At 42.0% G+C, this 20,185-nt stretch overlaps 1 protein-coding gene across 2 annotated transcripts in view; it reads left to right on the forward strand.

Annotated features, from left to right (window-relative positions):
• The first annotated feature begins 5,006 nt into the window (after positions 1-5,006).
• The window catches only part of LOC139622695 (equilibrative nucleoside transporter 1-like), a 37,765-nt gene continuing 22,586 nt past the window's right edge, over positions 5,007-20,185 (forward strand). The window contains exon 1 of one of the 2 annotated variants that reach the window (XM_071480204.1): positions 5,007-5,111. The gene's annotated coding sequence lies outside the window, so the exon portion shown is untranslated. Of the gene's footprint in view, positions 5,112-19,770; positions 19,913-20,185 lie in introns of those variants that run through there. The other variant, XM_071480202.1, reaches the window with a different exon arrangement.

Genomic DNA, 20,185 nt, shown 5'->3' on the forward strand with positions numbered 1-20,185 from the left:
TTTCTGTCTTTGTGTTTTTTCCACTTGTGTCTCATTAGTTAATTAGTCTTATATATAGTCTTGTGGTTTTCAGTTGGCAGAAGTTATGTTCAGTTACTGCATGCTTCATGACTCCTTGTGTTTACTCTCCCATTTTAGCTGTTTCCTGGGTTTTGGATTCTTGTCACCACCACCACTTTGGATTGCTTTTGGACTACGTCTGTGGTGCTTTAGACTCTGCATTTGGGTCTTTCACCTGTGTTTTGTTACCCTGCTTGCATTAACTTCGACAGTACGTTCGGGCCACTATGGACCCAGCATTTGCTTTGTTGAAAGATGAACGTTGTGATTTGGTTTATGCCCATATGCACATTTGTGGGCAGTTCAAATTAGACTCTCGTAGGGAGTACAAAGCTGAGTACAAAGCCAAGGTAAAAAAAAAAAAAAAAATTTCTTTTTTTTTTGCCTTGGTGGCTGAAGAACTTTATTAACCTGATACCCTGCCAGTCTCCCAATGCACTAACCACGAGGGTCCATCCAACTTGGTATCCTCCAGTCTCCATCTAAGTCAGCTAGCTCACAGCTTGCGAGCTTCCAGCCAGCTTCCAAGCCTGCTTTCCACCAGTCTGCATCCCAGTCAACTAGCATCCTGCCTGGTCGTGCTCCTGTTCCTGAGCTGACACCTGCATGTTCCTGCTCCGGAGTCAACCAGCTATCTGTTGGGTCCTGACCCTGAAGACCTCCAGCAGTCCCCTTTCTTCAGGACTCGTCTGGCTATTGTCCCAAGACATTTAGAGGTCAGAGCCCCCAGAAGGAAGCAAGTGCAGTATGGCCAACATTAGCCTCAGTCCTTCTGTTGGCAGTCCAGCTGACACCAGCACCAGATCTCCTGTCGAAAGTTCCTGCTGACACCCTGTCTGACCTCCCAGATCATTGCTCAGCTATCTTTACTAACACCCAGACAGATCTCTAGCTGGCCTCCTCCTCACTCCAGCGCCTATGTCATCAATCTCCAGGTCATCCTCCAGAGTTGCTCCACCAGTCACGCCAATCTTGTGTACCCAACCCTTCACAGTCAACACAGACTGTGTTAGGGTTAGGGCAAGTTCCTCATATCTTAAGCTTGGTTTATATGGATAAACAGGAAACAGATGCAGCATGTTTCTTGCCAACAATTATGCTATCTTTTCTTTCACTTATTAGAAAAATAACTCCATATATGGTATAAACAAGAACATAATTTCTCAACACTGCTAATCACAATATTTTTCCACCACTATTTCCCCCTTTGAGTTCACTCAAAATCAGGAAAATTACCCCATCATTCAATCAAAGAAGTATATGTCAAAGCAGAAGTGAAAGTATCAAATCAAAAGGAGATCACATAAGAACACAAATAAAAAATAAAACAAAATCTATCAGATTAATAAATGCATGTAAATAATATCACTTAATGCAGTTTATTCCAACTTCAGTGTCACTTCACCTATAGTAAGGTGGGACGTAGTAAGGGGTAGGAGCAACATCAAGGTCCGCCAGCGGCAACTACTGACCCATCACACCCCTTACCCACCAAAAGCGACATTGCCCTAACAAAAACAGAGCATCATCCCAAATGTTAACAGCACAGGAGTTAAAATGTGGAACACTGCTGCACCACAAGCAGACCGACCATGTTGCTGCAATCATGCTGTAATCATTTACAGTTACAGTTCAACCCTGCCCTCACCAACACCCTCTGGAGAGGTCCTGCCAGAGCGGCTTCGCCAGTCGGTTCAGCCTCTGACTCATCTGCCTGAGGTGTCCTGCTCATCGGCTCTCCATTCACCAGGCCGTCCGCCCCAGGTTTCCTGTTCTACCTTTGTTCTGCTCCATGCCATCTGCCAGCACCATCTCTGCCCAGCTCTTGGACTATTCTCCTGAGATCCTCAGTTCCACTCTTCAGCTCCCTGTCCACTGGTCCCTGTGGATAGTGGCCCATTTGGACAGAGGCCAGTAAATCCTGGGTTTGTTTGCCTACTTTGGACTACCTTTGCTGTTTTTTTTACCCTGGCCTGCCTTAACTTGTAAGCCTTTGTTTACTATATTAAATAAATCAGCAGACTACTTTTGCTTTACTTTGGCATCTGTATTTGGATCCTTCCCCTGTGTTTTATTACTCTGTTTACACCAGCTTTGACACATTGTTGTGACTTTATTTCTGCTGTTAATTACTTCTCAATATAGTAGAATATCAGCCGCAAAATTACATTCACACAACTACTTTTTGAGCCATCCCACTATGACTTTGTGGTCTAATCAAAGGACCACGAAGGCCTAAAAAGCTCAACTTGGATCACTCCCAGGCGGCCTCAAAGTCTCACACAGAACAGGAGCTCATTCAGGAATCTCTGTGTTTGGGAAGCTGCTTCAGGCGATTTAGATTTTAGATTGTAAAGCTAAAGAGCTAATCGGGCCTCAGTGACCCTCAAACCTAAAACCAACTACCCTAATCTGGTTATGCAACCTCCCCTAAAGACAAAGGATCACCAGCAAACATCCCTGGATCTTTGGGCAGAGTTTCCCACATGTCAGCTCATGTCTAGCCTTAATGAGGATTCAATGACTGAAATCTAATCAGATAATTTGTTTACAAGATCCTTAGCTGGCCTGACCTGCAGGTATCACATCTAAATTATAGACTATATACTGTCCTGAGCTATTTGACCCAGACTATAGAAATTTGAGCAAACTCCACCACACTTTTCTGAAAAAAAAAAGAAAAAAAAGGGGGGGGGCAAGAGGTTAATCTTCTGAGGAGTTAAATTATGTGAAACCTACTCAAGAGAACTGGAGGGATTTTCTTTATGTGGGTCAGACTGTGTCTCACAGATTAACACAGGAGAAGAGGGGTTACATTGGCAGTTTTTCTGCATGTATGCGTGTATGTGAAAAGTGACATTCTGCACACAGAAGCTGTTACAAAGAATTTCACTGGCACCCAGCAAATCATCAGGAATTCCACTAGCCCTCGGTTGCATAACTGGGTCATTGAGTTACTGACAAACCCAACCAGTGAAGTTTCTGCACAGGACTGAGCCAGCTTGATGTATTTGAAGAGAATCCAAATGTATAGTCGGGTGTGGATGGAGGTAATCCAGAAGAGGAGTTTCTGGCGCAAAGGAGATGACTTGAGGAGGCGATCTGAACGGATCATCCTCATGGGTTGGGTTTGGTGTGGAGGAGGGAGGCAAACATCTGGTAGACATCCTCTAGAAGCTGAAACATAGGAACACAAACACACCAGCAAGCTGGGTTTGGAGACTGAAAATGAGGTTTTGGACAAGCAGAGTATTATTACACTCATTTTCATATTGTTGTCATTGATTTCACACATCTGGTTAAATGTAGGGGGACACATTGTCCGACAGGAATATGAAAGTGATAAATATTGTTGCGTTTATTGGAGAGACACTCAAACACACTTTATTTTGCTGCCCATCCAATCACATTCCTGCAGTTTATTCTAGATCCATGGTGTAAACTCAAAGACAGTTTATTTGGTGGAAAACCTCGAGGAAGGCCAGATATATTACATCTGCCTCATTGTTTACTTTCTATTGCTAATCCCAGTACATATAAATCTCATGCTGGACCTTTCACTCAGGGAGGAGCTCAGCTATTAAAAGCAGTGAGAATGAGTGACACTGCTGCTGCAGTTTTGGCATCCATCACAGTTGTTTCCTCGTGTACCCCCGCACACTTGTCATTTAGGGATCTGATTTCTAGCTCATGTCATCTGTTGCTTTATTTATACATTGTGGCTTAACAAATGATTTCAGCCAGGAACATGAATGAGGAATGGGTTGCAAAAGCTTGTAGCTGTTTTAAAAGGAAAAGAAGAGTCACATTTACTGCAAGAGAAAAATCAATAAAGAAACTCTCCACTTCCTAATTTTTTCTGAATGCATTGCATAACTCACTTCCTCTTTCATTACCACAAGGATCAGATTGTCCGCAGATCTTATGACGAAGATGAGATCCAATCATCCACCTGCTGTCCTGTTGCCACCCGACCTCACTGGTGTTCAAAAGGAAGAGGATCCGACTCCTTTATCTTTATTGGCCGGCGATGAAGATGTTATGTTTTGATTGCCAAAGCCTTTTTCAGTTATCACAAATTCACAGTAAATATCGATATGCATCTCACTCAGTATCATTTCTTGGACCGCTGTTGAAAAAGCAAGGCTGCACAAGTTATTATTAGTGAAGCCTTCCACAAATTGAGTCTTGTTTTAATGTGCTTTTGGTCTGATGGTTAAGGCACTGTCTGACCAACCCTGTTTACTCAAACTTACATGTGCTACTTGTCAGTTTATTCGTTTCCCTTCTTACAGTATCTGCTCATAGAAAATAAAGCACGACAAACCTTTTTAAACGGTTGTGTGTAAGCATTCACAGCAATGATGGTGGGCTTGGTTTGCCACTGAAAAGTCAACAGTAACCTGAAGGATGAGGGGAGGGCGTGTTAACTTTACTAATATTTAACTGACACCACATGACATGTTTCCCTGACATTAACCAGTGCTTTTCTTTTGCAGGATGCAGACCCCGGTCAGCTGTATAAGTGCTCAGCTCTGTGTGACCACCACCCACCCTGACCACGTCCATACCACTCCTATGCTGTGGAAAACGTAGCACTTTGTAAAATCAGAAAAAGTCAGCCCATATCCCCGCTCTCCTGAACTGACTGTCGTCTAGTAGTGGTGTTACAGAGCCAGTGAGTGATTTAATATGTGGGGGGGGGGAACAACCTTTTGACTAGAATAACTACGTCCTCTCTCTCTGACCCAATATCTGGCTCAGGACGCTGACGTAAGTTTGAAAAGGATTATAATCTGGTGCTTTATTTGTAAAAATCCAGAATAATCAGATGGCCTGCTATTTGTCGAAATCTGGACCAGTCAGAGGACCCCCCCCCCCCCCCCCCCCCCACCCCCCACCCCCGTCAGTCCCTCTGCGCAAACTGCACGAATGCGCAGCGTTGAGTTGAGTTTTGCTGCTGAATGAGAGAACAGAAAAACAGAGGGATGCATGCATGAACCTCCACGTACAGCTCAAATGAGAGGGCGTCGCAGGCCGCTTGTATGAGGGTAAGTCTGTTTTCTCCTGCGTCGGCGATAGGAACTAAAGGACGCTGCTCAGGCTGCTGACACAGCCTGCCAAAAATACGAAGCTGGCGGGGGAGGCGGGGGGAGTTGATGGGTTGTCCGCAAAGTGCGCGTTGTTATTCTCTGTTAGGAACTCAAATAATGCAGATGTTTGTTTTTTTTTTTTGGTTTGTTTTTGTTTTTTAGCGGATTTGAGCTGGTGGAGCCTCAGCAGAAACGATGACAAGGTCAAATGGTCAAATAGTAAGTCGCAGTGCGCAGCTTGGAGGTGGCTGGACCATCACGGTGCTGAAAGTGTGCCAGCTGATGTGTGACCACGGGCATTAGCTGATATCTATACCTGATATGTAACATCAGACAAATGCACGTATGTTGCTGCCTTCATGGTCTCCTCTTGGAATATATCTCTGTCAGTGATCCAGCATGCTGTGTTGTGATAGCTGCAGAGGAAGTGGAAAGCTGACCTCTCCTTGGACTCAGGATTGCCTTGGAGGCCAGAGACTGATGAGACTTGTGTTGGTTTTGAGATGAGGCATCACAGCAGGTGACAGTGTGAGAATATAAATCCCTCCTCACACACTCTCCCACTCACACTCACACAGCAGGGGACAGCATGAAAGAGCTCCGAGAATAGACCCCCACTGAGTGAAAAACCACTACTGTATCATACAGACACACACACACACACACACACAGTGTGCTTGATGCAATGTTGGTCGAGTGTGTTTGATAACTTCTGAAGCTGCGGTGCTGCGGCTTTGAGAAAGCTGCTATTCTCACAGTGATAAGCTGCTCTGTTGATGTCAGTTTTCACCTGCAGCGATGCAGTATTTCTCTTGCAAACAAACAGGAGAAAGGCCAAGATGCTCAGCTCAGGTTCAAGAGGCTAAACTTGCAAGAGCTGAAACACTTGCCAATGATCAAATAATTGATCATGAGAAGAATAACAGATGGCCGTCATTATTACATCAAGGGGGGGTTATCTTCTCAGATTTGACGATGGTCCTCCAGATGCATGAAGACATTACATATATAAAATGATAGATTAATCAATTAGTTAATGGCACCTAGTTCTTCTCAAGCAGCACGAGTGCAGAGAAGTCCTGTAACTGACAGCTCAGGTGAGAGATCGGAGGTGCCGTGTGTAAGTACCTTTGAGCAACACACTGTAGCCTTGTAATTAAGGCTTCAGCGATGCCTTAATCTTCACACAGTTGCTCCGTCCCTTATTGCGTCTTTCTCAAACGCCCCATCTCCTCCCAGGATCTTGTGTCCTGAGACAACTAGACGACTATAATTAGAAAGTTCTATCTGAAAACCAGACAGGGGCGGCAGCATGTAGCCGGGTAATATGATACAGCAGAGGGAAACCAGGTGACCAAGACTGGATCATCAAAAGCGTCATTGTGTGTATAACCAGATGCCCTTTGGCACACAAGGTCATGAATACTGATGAATCAAGCAGATGTACTGAGGTGCACAGCGAGAGCAGGGAAGTAGACGAGGGCAGACAATATTGTTTGGAGGGCCACACTAATCTATTTTTTTTTTTTTTTTCATTTTTGTTAATTGCATTACACGTCCGTACTAAACACTCACTTTTTCTGAATGAACAAGATCATATCTCAGAATTTTGAAAATAATCTCATTAATTCAGAAAAACTGCAATTTTTTTTTCTCAAGTGAATGTATCACGCTTCATCATCACGTGATAACAGACAAATGCAGATAATCCTCACATTTTAGAGACTGGAACAAGCCAGTGTTTGGGTTTTTTAACTATGTTAGCATCGTGGCTCTGTGGATGGTAATGTCAGCTGGTCACTCATTTCACCACTTTGGCCCAGAGTAAAATATCTCAACAGATATTGGATGGATGGATATGAAGTTTTGAACCAGCATTCATGGTGCCCAGTGGACGCATCCTAATGACTTTAGCGATCAAACGAGATTTCAATTATCCAGTAAAATCTCTCAACATCTATTAGATTGGCACAAAATGACGTCTGATAGTGACTTCGACGTCTGATAGTGACTTCGTTTCAGCACTGATATTTAGAATTTTTTCAATTTCATGTGTGTGCATCTGGTCTGTCCAGATGTTTAGTTTGTTTGCAGTTTGATTCTTCATCATATATAAACCGACCTCAGGCCTAAAAGGTGGAGGGAAGGATCAGGAGGAAGAGATGGTTGAGCTCTTATAGCTTAAAGAAAATGCTGATTTAAAAAATCCTTACGGTAAAATACTTTGCGCATATTTCTTCAGAAAATAAGTCTTGTTACAGATCAGTTTAGTTTAAACACACTGGAATGTGGTCTCATTAACTTTCCATGAATGAATAGCTTAGGTTTGTTTTTACATCCTGAACAAAACATCTTATACACTCACACACAGGCAGTCGCACGGAGACATAAGAGTTTGTTGTGTTTAGAGGAGGTGAATTGGGGTCAGTTTGACTTTTATCAGCAATGGATTTATAATCTTTACACAACTGAAACTAATACAGTATATTTCAAATAAAAGACTGTGAAATAAGGTTTCTGCTGAAAGGGAAGCGATTACATAACTTCCCCATGTTTGTTCAGGGAAACGCCTAGGAATAATAAGGAACATATGTTTGCCATCTTAAACTTCAAAATAAAATTGGACCGTCGTCATGTTTGCCAGTAATGTTAACTGTGCTGGTTGCTGTTCACATACTGTCTACAAAGTGAAGAGCTTTTTGAACACTTCAGCAGAGCGTGAGCACAATATTCAAAAAATAACCTAAATCAGTTGCACTGCTAATCCTGAGTGACCGCACCAAAGAGTCTGACCGATAGTTGAACCTCAGATTCAGGGGGAACGCTTTATGCACTTATAATACACTGATAATGGAGAGCTGTGCGTGTATTTTGAAGAAGGCATGCAACAATATAACTGTCTGTCTGTTGAGCCTTGTGTGAGAATATGTTGGCTTTGGGTCTTGGCTCACCCATATAAAGAGCTAGAAACATTGACAGACAAGAATGTTGATGCTGGACGATTCAGGAAATTCTTTCATTGACTTTCTCTTTTTTTTTAGGTGCCAATGTTTTCAGCCTGATGTTCTGTTTGGGGTCCTGGATACTTCTTGTCACTGAGATACTTAATGACTTCAGAATTTTAAGAGAATTTTATCATTTTGATTTGATATGTTTCAGAAGTCTGCTTTAACCTCCTAAGACCCGAACTCTTGCATGGCATGCATTTTGAATTTCTCTTTGCTATTTGGGCTGATTGGAACCTGATGAGTGTAAAAACAAAGAATTATCTTTTTACATGATGTAGTTTCTGGGAAAATGATGTCCACATATGAGGACTTTAGTTTTAGATTTCGATAGAACACAATGAAGTCACAATTAAGTAATGATGTGCAAAACTTTTATTTTGTGCCTGAACACAGCAGCATTTTTCCTGAGTGCAAAACAAAAGTAGAAACAACAATTGTGCCCCTTTGAACAATATGGCTCATTTGAAGTGCTGCTTCAACAGTCGCACAAAGACATAAAGTAAAAAACATAAACATTTTGTATTGTTACTGTTCATTTAAATTTCTGAACATTGCATGAACACTGCATGAAGTGGACACCAGGCCCTTGTAGAGCAAAATGTAGTGTTGTGGTCTAGACAACCCAAAATGTGATGTCCACACATGTGGACGCCAGGTCCTAGGAGGATAGACAATGATATACTGTTATAATATCTGGGAGCTTCAGTATAGTTAAGCGTAGGGAACTAATTGTGGTTTTGGTTGATATATACATATATAAGTCTGGCGTCCTGCTGGAAAGTCAGACGTGCTACATGCCCACTCATCCATCGCTCTGACCTCCACTGTTAATTTCTGCCCCACCTCATAAAGGTCGCACTATTTCCTGCACTGACACTGAACATTGGCATTTGACATGAATAATGAATGTAATTCCCATAGCTGAGGCTGTGGTCATATTTTTGGTACAAGTGTCGGTGATTGTTTATTTTGTTGCCGAGCTTGTCTTGTTCGGTGTCATTAGTTGTGCTGCAAAGATATTGTTTGCGTGTGGCTTTGTCTGGCGTGTGTGTGCACTGCAGAAGTTTGCTGTTGAGAATAATGGAGTAAAAACCATTGTGACAGCTCACAAGAATGACATTAATTACGCCAGCACCTCAGGCTTTTGGCCAGGTCAGACTATGTGCTGCTGACTAAGCCTTTGCTGGAGAGGTTTTCCAAAAACCAAACAAGGGTCACAGTTGCTTTTAATAGTGAGATGTATTTGGGGGATTTGTGTTGTGTGAGAAAGGGCCAAGACCACACACAGAGTGAGCTGAGTGTTCTGAAACTCAAAGGATTGCAAGCACAATATTTTAAGTTGATTTGGATGCGATGCCAATATTGTCTGTATTCAGTGGTATTAAAAATCAAACACATTTTCTCTCATCTGGGTTGAAATAAACTGTCTACAGGCCAACCAAATGCAAAAGTTACAATAAACCCTGAAAGACATTTTGGTCATTTGTCTCTACCCTCAGATAGGAGCGTACCAGACCTTCACTGTCAACACAAATGTCCGTGACTGACTGACTGACTGACTGACTGACTGGTCAAGGTACACGATTGGTTATGCTGTGTGACTGAGTCATGAAGTTACAGTATGAATTGGCGCAAACAGTTTCTATCAGTGGCAGGGGTGCGGGTTTACAGCCTTAATTTTAGCAACTTAGCACATTTGTCTCTAGATTTACCAACTTTTAAAACCCCTTTGGTGACTTCTTTTCAAAAAAAGATCCCAGTGACAAATCTAGAGACTTTTTTGGACAAACGTTAGCTATTTTCCATCGAAGAGAGTCGTCAGTACTGCCCCGTGAGCGAGAGGCGCACCGCTCTCTGTGTCTACTCTGTCCAGTGAGAGGCAGAGAGTCTTGTTACCCAGACTCACAGCTGAGCGCTGTGTGAGAAATGAAATAAAAAAGGATTTTCTGTCACTACTAACTTTCTCTCTGAGTGATCATATTATAAGTAAAGCTACAAGTCAAAAGTGAAATAAATGGAATCACAACATTGCCATAGTCTTTAGTTTCAGTACTAATGATGATAATAATACAGTGTGCACAGAGAGTAGGAGAGAAGCCAAGAGATAAAAGGCTGAAACCAGCTGACATCAGGCAGAATGCGAATACGACAGAATGGCCTCAGTTGTTTACAGTGGTTCCACAACAGTTTTCAACTACATCCTCAATCCCTGACCACACACAGTCCAGCCAAATAACCTACTAGGTTTTAGCCAAGCCTTGTTACAGGACAGTCTCAAAAGTTAACAGATGTAGATCTAGAGAAAGCTCCACTGATTTCATAAACTTTATTTTCGAGTCTGCACAGCCAAGGCACAGAAACCATAAGGATAATGCTGCTGCACTCCTTGTCAGATAAAGACTAAGTATAGACACATTTTTGAGGAACACAAATTCATAAACAGACATTCACACACTTTTTTGAGGTTTGTAGTTTTGTTGATGACACATAGTCAGGTCATTCGGTCATTCCTGCCTGCTCCTGTGCCGCTGGAGGCTGGACAGTCACTCCCACGTTCAGACTAAATTATTACAAATACAGTCTGTCTATAATCAGCAGTTTTTTTAAGCCTATTCTTCACACCGTCTAAATGATGCTACAAGGTCTTTTTTTGCTGTTATCCAGATTCTAGTCTAGTTTTCTTTTACCTGTATCATATTTAATGTATATTCAATTTACTGACGGGTCAAACACAGGGCTTCTGTTAAGACAACATTACAAAACTGGGCTGAGAACTCTCCGTGACAGTGGAGTTCTCCTTTAAGGCCTTACAAACATTTAATTTCCTTCCTCCTAAAACTTCTTCGATTCCTTTTTTAACACATTGTTAAATCAGGACAATGTCCTCTTTCTTCCTTTACTGGATTTCTACTTTTCACTGCACATTGCTGCCTTTAACCGTTAATATACTCTATGTTAACACCCTGTGCCGTGCATCGCATCACGCCCAAACATGGTGCGTTTGCTCAGCAGCGCCACTGGGGGTCAAAGTGTCAGTGAAACTTGAATCTAAAGTGACAGACCTCACTCAAAGAAGTGTTATGTAAACAAAACAAACTAAACAGCACTTATCAGCTAATTTACAAAAATAGATTTAAGAGACATCCTGTTGCCTCACGTTAGGCTACTTTGCTATTCTGTTTATTGTTATCTGTAACCAGCCACTGTCAGGTTTCCATGTGTAAACTGAGGCTTCACCTTTCATTGTGTCATATAATGACCCCGGAGCCATGCAGGGACACAGTACACAACTAAAAACAGCACAGTGAAAACAATAAAGCTGTGTCTGAAACGCAGTCACCTGACTTTGGATCGACTGGAGAACTTCTTTGTATGAGGATTCAAAAGTAATTAAATGCAAAACATCTTTCATAGTGACCTTAAAATGTAACTATTGGATCTTGCACAGTAGAAATGTTGATTTGAACCCCTCATCCTTCAGTTCAGAGCAGTGACGCTCTCCGGGGGTTTGTGGCCTGCGGCACGTCCCACACGCAGTCGTTGACCCGACATGTGGCAGATGCATCTCTTAATCATAGGGCTATCACGCTAGCATGTGGTCCGCACACAGCTGAGGGATCTGGTGACAGCCTCTGAAATCATTTTACCACGGTCTGAAAAAAAAAACAAAAAAACAAAACAAAAAAAAAAAAAAACCCAGCAAATCCTAGGAACAGAATGAGGCCACACAGACAATAAATGTGCTCTTTTCATTCAGAGCTGTTTTGCAGCACGAAAGAGAACAAGTTTAAAAGCCCTGAACAGCCTTGCTACAACCATGCAGATGCTTTATATTGGCTGATTGGAGCTCTTCTCAGGGCTGTGTGTGTGTGCACAGGCTGAACTTGACTGACATCTCTGTCACTTTCCTTTGAGTTTTGTTGCACCTCTTAGGCTGCAACACCAGTGTCATGTAAGGACGGAAAGATTTCAAGCTGAAATGCATCAACTCAGAGATGCTCTCAGAGCTGGTGACCATGTTTTCACCACAAATACGCAGTCCCAGTGAAAATGAATGCAGTTGATGTGTTTCTTTCAGCCCATTCATTCTTCAGCCATGTTGGATCCTTGGGGACAGAGGACGGAAATTTGGAAATTGGAAAATTGGAAATATTCAGTTTCTACAAATTGTGCCTTTAAACCCACTGTCACAGCCTGATAAGATTAGGGGAAACAACACAAGCAAATAAGGTTTAGGTCGACCAATAACAAATGTAACAATAAGCAAAAGAAAGGCCAGAGCCGCCATCTGGCCTCCCAGGAGCGAGAGAGCGATGAAGATGCTGACAGACAGCAACACACCTAGGCTGCAGGATGGGGAAGGTCTGACAGACAGCAACACACCTAGGCTGCAGGATGGGGAAGGTCTTTAAATAGCTGAGCACACCGGTCTAGGTGTAGCTCATCAGGCTGATTCAAGAACACTGACACACCTTTTAAGTTACAGAGCAACTTTATCATTCTTATGGTGTTGTGTTTCTAACCACCAGCAAATCTTAGTCCAATATGGATGCTCCTTTTGCCTTGTAATTGATCTTAACTAATTGCTGAGGGGAATATCTGGATTTTTAGCTGCTAAATCCCCTTTTTTGTTCATCAGCTAGTGGCTTATTGTGACTGTCTGCTATTTAGTGCAGGACAGACAGTGTTGAGTGATTGAGTTGTGAGAGTTAAACTTTAAAGCCACAAGCCGGGCAGCCAAACAATGAGATGAAACTGACTATAAAGCTCTGTTTAGCAACAGCTGCTGAGAGTCTTTTTGGTTTTTTTTTTTTGCTTAACTTCTCACCTTGCTGCATTGCTCTTGAGTTACTCTGGTTCACCCAAACTACAAAAACCTCTAGTGTCCTACCTCTAGTGATATCTAGGTATTTTGCCTAGGTGTTGAAATGTTTCTTGAGATGTCTACTTCCACCCCTATACAATGGAAATGAATAGAATTTCTTCCACAGTTCTTCCACAAACAGCGTCCCCCCCTCTGGAAAATCCACAGGGCACATTGTCAACAGTTTTAATTGGCGCTAGCAAAGTGTAGACCATATAAAAGTTGCTGATAGTCACCAGTTATTCATCACGGCTGCCTCCCACAGACTAATTGACCCCTAACAAGGCTGCAGAGAGTTGAAGGCCAAAAACTCTTTTCTGGAGACTTACTGAAGACTTGATGTCATATTTTAAACTAGAAAATTAGTCTCAACTCTGGCAGTTTCCAACTGTGTCAAAAACAATAATAACAATAATGGCTTGAACAGATGGCCTCTGGGCTTGAGAGAGTCAAGTAAACAGGTGGAGCGTGATGCAATGGGCTGGTATCAGTAGAACTGGAAAATACAACTGGTGCCGTAGCACGCAGCCATAGAGAGAACAATTGAGTAATGGGTTTGAAATGGGCAAACACGATGTTAAATGGATATAACCATGCCAAAGAAAACATGGTAACGGCAGCACTCCAAATGGCCTTGCCCTCAGTTGCTTCTGTTTAATTATTTTCCATATGAAGACAGGAAAACAGGATGGCTGAGAGCCTTTGATAAGATAAAGAGATGGGCCAGGATGGGGACTGGTCAAGATGATCTTTTAAAAAGAATGACAAAAAGACCAAAAAATCAATGAGAAGAAGAGTAGATCTGTAGATGGCCATGAGATGACAGCAAAATTTACACAGGAGCAAAAGTATTTTAACAGCTGAGACTGTCAGCGGGGAATTCAGATTTCCTGAATTGATTCAACAGGTGGTGTTATGTATGTGGGGACATGCCTGCTCGGAGAAAACATATCTGATTGCATGCAAACACACATAGTACACAACGTACATTCAAGTAAACACATTAACACATGTGCGCACTCACACACATTTCAGCTGTATGCTAAATCTGACATGTTGTGTGCACATTCTGTGTGCAGCAAAGAGCAATGAGCCGACACACATGAAACCCCTGCACACCTCACATGCATATACGCTGGTACAGACTGCACTAACAACAGCATAGCAACCACTAAAAATTGCTACTGAATGTTTAACCACCAAAGAAATAAATGAAATACGATTCTTCTAAACCATTTTGCTCACAAGTTAAGGCTGCAAGGATTATACAAGCTTTGAAAAAGGGCTGAAAATTGCATTCCACGGTCTGCATGAAAATATTTGACAGCACCGTGTCTGAAAATCTGTGATGTAATTTATGGCCCGTTTGTATAACATGTTATTGCGAAAACTGTAGAAATAACCATACAATCACAAAGTGCAGCTGCTTTTCTTTGTAGTTAACCACAACACTATGCAATAAAGGCTCTGTCTTGGTTTAGTTGAAAGTAGAGGTTCACTTTCAAAACCCATATTTAATCAGTGTATCATACTCTGTTCAAATAGCTGCTCATTTGAGTCTGTAACAAAAGCCTGAACCTAAATAAATAAACTTTCAACTTGAAGATGTATGAAATTCACAGCAAACATTTGAAACACATCAACCAACAGCATCATGTACGCTGATGATCACAACCCTCCTCCTGACCAGAGCTGGATGCCGCCTTATGTTGGTGACCAAGCATCTCTGTTAGGAAACAATTTATGTAATAATATTTCATTTAACCAACTCTGTGAAAAGAGAGAGAGAGAGAGAGAGAGAGAGAGAGAGATAGACAGCAATCACTCGTGCTTAAGCCAGGGATAAAGTGTTCGTGTGGACAGACAGGGAGAAGTGAGACTTAACTTTATTTGGACATTTTTAACTGTAATCCTGTGAAATCCTTGAGCTTATATGGCTATGGTGCAGAGCGCTATCTCTGCTAACAGTGACAAGATAAGGTTAGTGATGTCTCATATGAATAATGATAATACAGACTGAGGATGTGTCAGTAGATCCGCTTCATACCTGCTGCGATAAAGAGGTATTGTTAAGTCTTCCAAATACATTTCTGGGATGATAAGTGAAAAAACTTTGGTTCACTAAACATTTAAATACAGGATCCAGCAAAATCATTAGCAATTTATCGGTAGTCACACGTGCATAACCAAATGAATAGGGAGATGGATGATCGCCACTAGGGTATGCATGAACAGAAGTGAAATTAACAGAACATCTTAATTAATGATGAAATACATTTTGTGACATCACTGACAGGGGTGTGGCGCAGATTCAGCCCCTTTAGACTGCAGCGGTTTCCTACCTGTGCAAGTTAAATGTGGATTCGGCACCAACTCTCTGTGGCTTTGACCCTGTCATCAGGACAGCACTGTTACTACACATTAAATTCAGGCTTAACAGCATGGGAATGTAGAAATGAGAGGAATGTACGCTCACACAATCCTCCTCCTCATATGCAGAACAGATTTTGGACTGTCAGTGTTGTATAATTCCTCAATTTTATGAGCATTCATTGGAAAAAGATGAAGAACTCACTGTTGGACAAAATTATTGACGTGAACCCCCACTTGGCTCCCTGGCATGTTTTCAGTTCCTCACATGAATGATCACACTTCTTGGTCCTTGAGGTTACTGATAAAACACAATAGATGTTACTGACCTCTTTTTTTTTTTTTTTTTTTAACCAAGCAAGGACCTGAAATACAGTACAGCGAGGAATGCATCTGAAAGTCATGGAGCCATAAACCTTTCAGCTACAGGTTACTAAACCTGCAATATATTTATATATTTGGCAAGGTTGCTTCATTTTTTAGATTAGTTTGCATCCAAAATGTAAGCCTCTGTCAACATATACCACATATCAAATTACTGATAAATGAGGACTAGAGATAAAAGGAATGGAATGAATCAAACAAATAAAAGTTTGATGTTTTTGAGGATTTTCCATGGGCACAGAGAAGAGTGTGAGCAACAACCCACTGCAAGTTCAGAATTTCAGGACTAATGCCAGTTGTGAAGGTGCTGGACTAAAGAGGTGAATCCCATAATGGACCGCTTCAAATGTGGCTAAATGGATTGAGAGGAATTCATTGTCTGTGCAGCAGGAGATTTGTGGATCGACCAACGTGACGGGGATTTCGTACTAGTGTGTGACCCCTGCAGACCACTCACACTCTGCTGGCAATGTTAAGGGGCTCCAAAGGTAAAGATGAGGAGGCCTTTCACTCTCACACGCCTCCCTGAGGAGTTTTTTCTTTGTTTGCCTGTCTTCTTTGCTTCAGCCCAACCCTTAAGCCTCCAAAACAGAGCCAGGTCCCGATATTCCAAATCCCAAATGGGATTTAGTTCGCTCATTCTGTGTCTCCTGAGCCATTTAGGGGTTGAAGAGGCCATCCATTGGAATTCCTTTTCCTCCTGCTGTCCTCTTAAATCTCAGTATGTGGTCAGAAAGCCACTTCCAGCCCATTCATGTCATGCCCTCCACCTTTCCCTGAGATCCCCTCTTATGCCACAGACTTCACAGGATATGCTCGAATTAGACATGTATGATGTTTATTTGCTCATAAAAACCTGTGTTCTAAAAATGGCATAAGAGGGAACTGTTTAGAGTCAGCGGGAAGTGAAGGACTTGATGACATGAGATTTTGCGCTGACAATAGGAAAGCCTATACAGCTGTGCAACAAAAAGGAGGCAACTGAACGTTCCCCCAGGTTCCTCTTCACAGTGTTGTTACATGCTACTATGGAGGGAAATATGGATTTGGCACAGGTTGGTTTGAGTGCATGTTCAGCTTTTGCAGACTAGACAAACGGCCCCACTGAAACCGCAGATGCACCCACACAGGTGCCAAATCAGTTGGCAAAGACTTCACTCACACAAGCACCTGTTGAGCTACAGTTCAGTGTCGGCAGTTGGTTTTCTGCTTTCTTCTTTCATCTGCAGTTGGCTGTCACAAATTTCACATTTCTACTCAGATGTTCTGAAGAAGGAGATATTTCGTAGAAACCATCCTCTCACTTTTTTCTTGTTTCTGCTTCGCCGTTTCCCTCCTTTTCTCATGTTTCCTTTCCTTCCTCTCTGTCTCTCCCCATGGAAAAACCAAGTCAAGGCTGTGTCTTGACCCACTAGGCTGGCTTTGGCTACACAGGACAGTAAACAAGCCTGTGGCTCAGAGAAACACAGAGAGCAGGAGGAGAGCAGTAGCAGAGAGACATGTTTAACCTCAGAAAATAAAGACGGAAATAAAGATGGAAATGAAGTGTAGTTTTGTGTCTTTACACCAGCAGAGAGACACAGTAGTCCCTCAGTCCTGTGTGGCTCCAGCTGCTCCTCGTGGGGTTTGGGTTAGCGAGGAAGCAAACAGACTAGTGCTCCTTCAAAGATGATTTGTTTCCCAAACCACAGCAAGCTTTTTTTAGACGGGGGAGACAGGGTGTGGATGACTGTGTACCTACCACGACTATATGAGCAAACACTGGAGACCAACACTTAGTGTTTCCAGACTCGTACGCAGCACGAAAACTCGCTATAAACAACGCCTCAGCGCGGTGGTTCAGACAGGCCCACGTGTTATGATGAAATTATACATTGGTGTCAGTTCTCACAGACACTTAAGAAAACAGGCTGTGCTCTAAAACCAGAGGATTGCAATGTGATTGCAATATAATTATTTTCAGCCAGATTTACAGCAGGACACTGTGTTGCAAAATAGCATGAACTGATTGACATTTTCCTTAAGGAAACCATTCGTTCCATCTCATTTACAACTCAAGAATTTGATAAAGCTATTGCAATAGCTTTTGGCATGTGGAAAACCCCCACTCTCTCATCAGTTTTACCACAGTTACATGAGCACAGGGCCCCTCCGGCAAACTATGTCTTTCTTATCCTTTACTTGTGTTGTTTTGTCCTTGACTTTATGCCTGCGACTGTTAAGCACAGTCAGCATTGACCTTAAGCAGGAATTCAGGTGCTGCATTTGCAAAAACACAGTGAATAAACGTGGATAATGCAGAAATTATAGGATTCATGGTGCAGTTTGAAAACAACTCCCCTCCATGCCTGCATGTTTAAACGTCACATACTGTGTCATACTACTGTGGTGCAGTCAAGCTGAGGCAAAAAAACAAAACAAAACAAAAAAAAAAAAACAGGCAAGGTAAAAAAAAACAAACAAAACAACAATCAGGACAAAAACAGGCAGTATGCCAAGAGGCGAGAACGCTGGAAAGCGAAGACACACGGCACAAAAACAATCATGCAGTGAGCTGGTATATATACTAAGGAGCTGGGAATGCGGAACAGGTGAGCTGGTGAGTGCATGGGGACGGGGAGCAGATCAGGTGATTATACTGACAGGGAAGACAGGCAGGTGGGGGGTGTCACAGCCTGAAATGACAGCAGAATTAGAACATGTATGCGGGAACAACTGGCCGAAAATCCAAACAGGCTGTACAAAGGGTCAAGTACAAGGGGTCAGGCTGAAAGGAATTTTTAAATGGAAGGCCGACTGAAGGCCAACTGAAACTCAAAACAATCAGTGAGGATAATTATCACTGCAGTGGATTTGACAATATGTTATATACCATGAAATAACACAAAGTTGTCTACCATCAGATATTTTGCCTTATCATTACACTGTGATATCTATCTCTTTAATATCATTGAATATATATGGGCATTAAAGGCAAATCAAGGAGCAGGAATGCTTTGTGACAATATTGAATTTTTATATTACTTTTCCATTAATGTGATGGAGTATCCTGATTTGTTATCATTCTGTCAGTGGCTATCGGGTTTCCAGTAAGATGCACCTCTTGTGTTACCACATCATGAATGGGAATTTCTGTTTATTTGTCAACACAGAGATTATTCATTAACCAAACTTCAGATCAGGATCAGAAACTGTGGAACAGTTTGCAGATTGCAACACATTCAGAAAGTAATGGGTAACAGATGCCATTTTAATGTCATCCCACATCAAAAATACTAAGAGGGCGCCCCCTTAAATTAAATGATGCCTTCAGAGAAAATCTGAAATTATACAATTACAATTCAGTGCAGTCAAAATCGAACAGTTATTGCATATACACTCAGTTGGTAGTTTACTAAGTACATCTAGCTGAAACCAATGCAGTCTAATGCAGCAGTCCTGCAAAAAGTCATATGTTCATGATGGTTATAATGTTCAGTTTGTGTTGAAACTGTTCGTGAGAGGTGCTGATCCAGCTTTATGGTCATTTTAGAAGCTGTAGTTTGTGGTGCTGTTGAAATGTCTTGCATTGTACAGACACTGGTATTCCTGTTATTTTTTTCATCATATTTATATCCATGAGCATAGGCTTAATAACAGCAACACCTCTTTGTACAGTGCAAGACAAATCAACAGCGTAGACTTCATCCTCCAAAATTACCATACGGCTGTATCACATCTCAAAAACAATTTCAATCAAAACTGAACAGTATTATCTTAATGAAGGTGGTCGCAGGAATGGTCTATGTGACCGCATTAGTTTTAGCTGTGTATACAGTGGAGGAGAAAGTATAAAAGTATTAGCATGAAAACATACTTAAAGTGCAAAATGTATGCAGAATGGCTCAAACTAATGTATATTATACAACTGAATTAGGATTATTGATAAACCAATGTGTAATTCATTACTTTAATCTTGCAGCATGTTAAGGTGGGACTAATTTGAATGACTTTGTATAGCGTAACGCTGGAGCGACAAATTTCCGAGGGGTACGTGAACGTGTCACAGGATCGCGGCGTTGAGCGGCTCCCCGGCGCTCAGAAGACTCTCACTGGATCAGAGGCGGCCAGGCTTCACTCACTGGGATGATAAGGTAGGACACCTCATTGTGTGCTAATTAAAAAAAATCAAAACAGCCTTGTTGAAACAAAGGTGACCGAGACCATTATCTCTGCTTTAACCTGTTTTCAATTCAAAACCGACCCCGAATTTGGCGAATTTACGTCTAAAACAACGTTAACGGTTACTTGTTTCAGTTGGCAAACCGCCCCCCTCCTATTTCTCTCGACTGTTGTGAGGGGGTTTTGTTCATTTTACGTTTCCGTCTTGGTGTATTTCACTGTTCCTGAGAGACAAAAATGAAGAC

Source organism: Trachinotus anak, unplaced genomic scaffold, assembly GCF_046630095.1.
Source record: "Trachinotus anak isolate AG129_WGS33_773 ecotype Australia unplaced genomic scaffold, CSIRO_AGI_Tana_v1 ptg000007l, whole genome shotgun sequence".
Classification (NCBI taxonomy): Eukaryota; Metazoa; Chordata; class Actinopteri; order Carangiformes; family Carangidae; genus Trachinotus; species Trachinotus anak.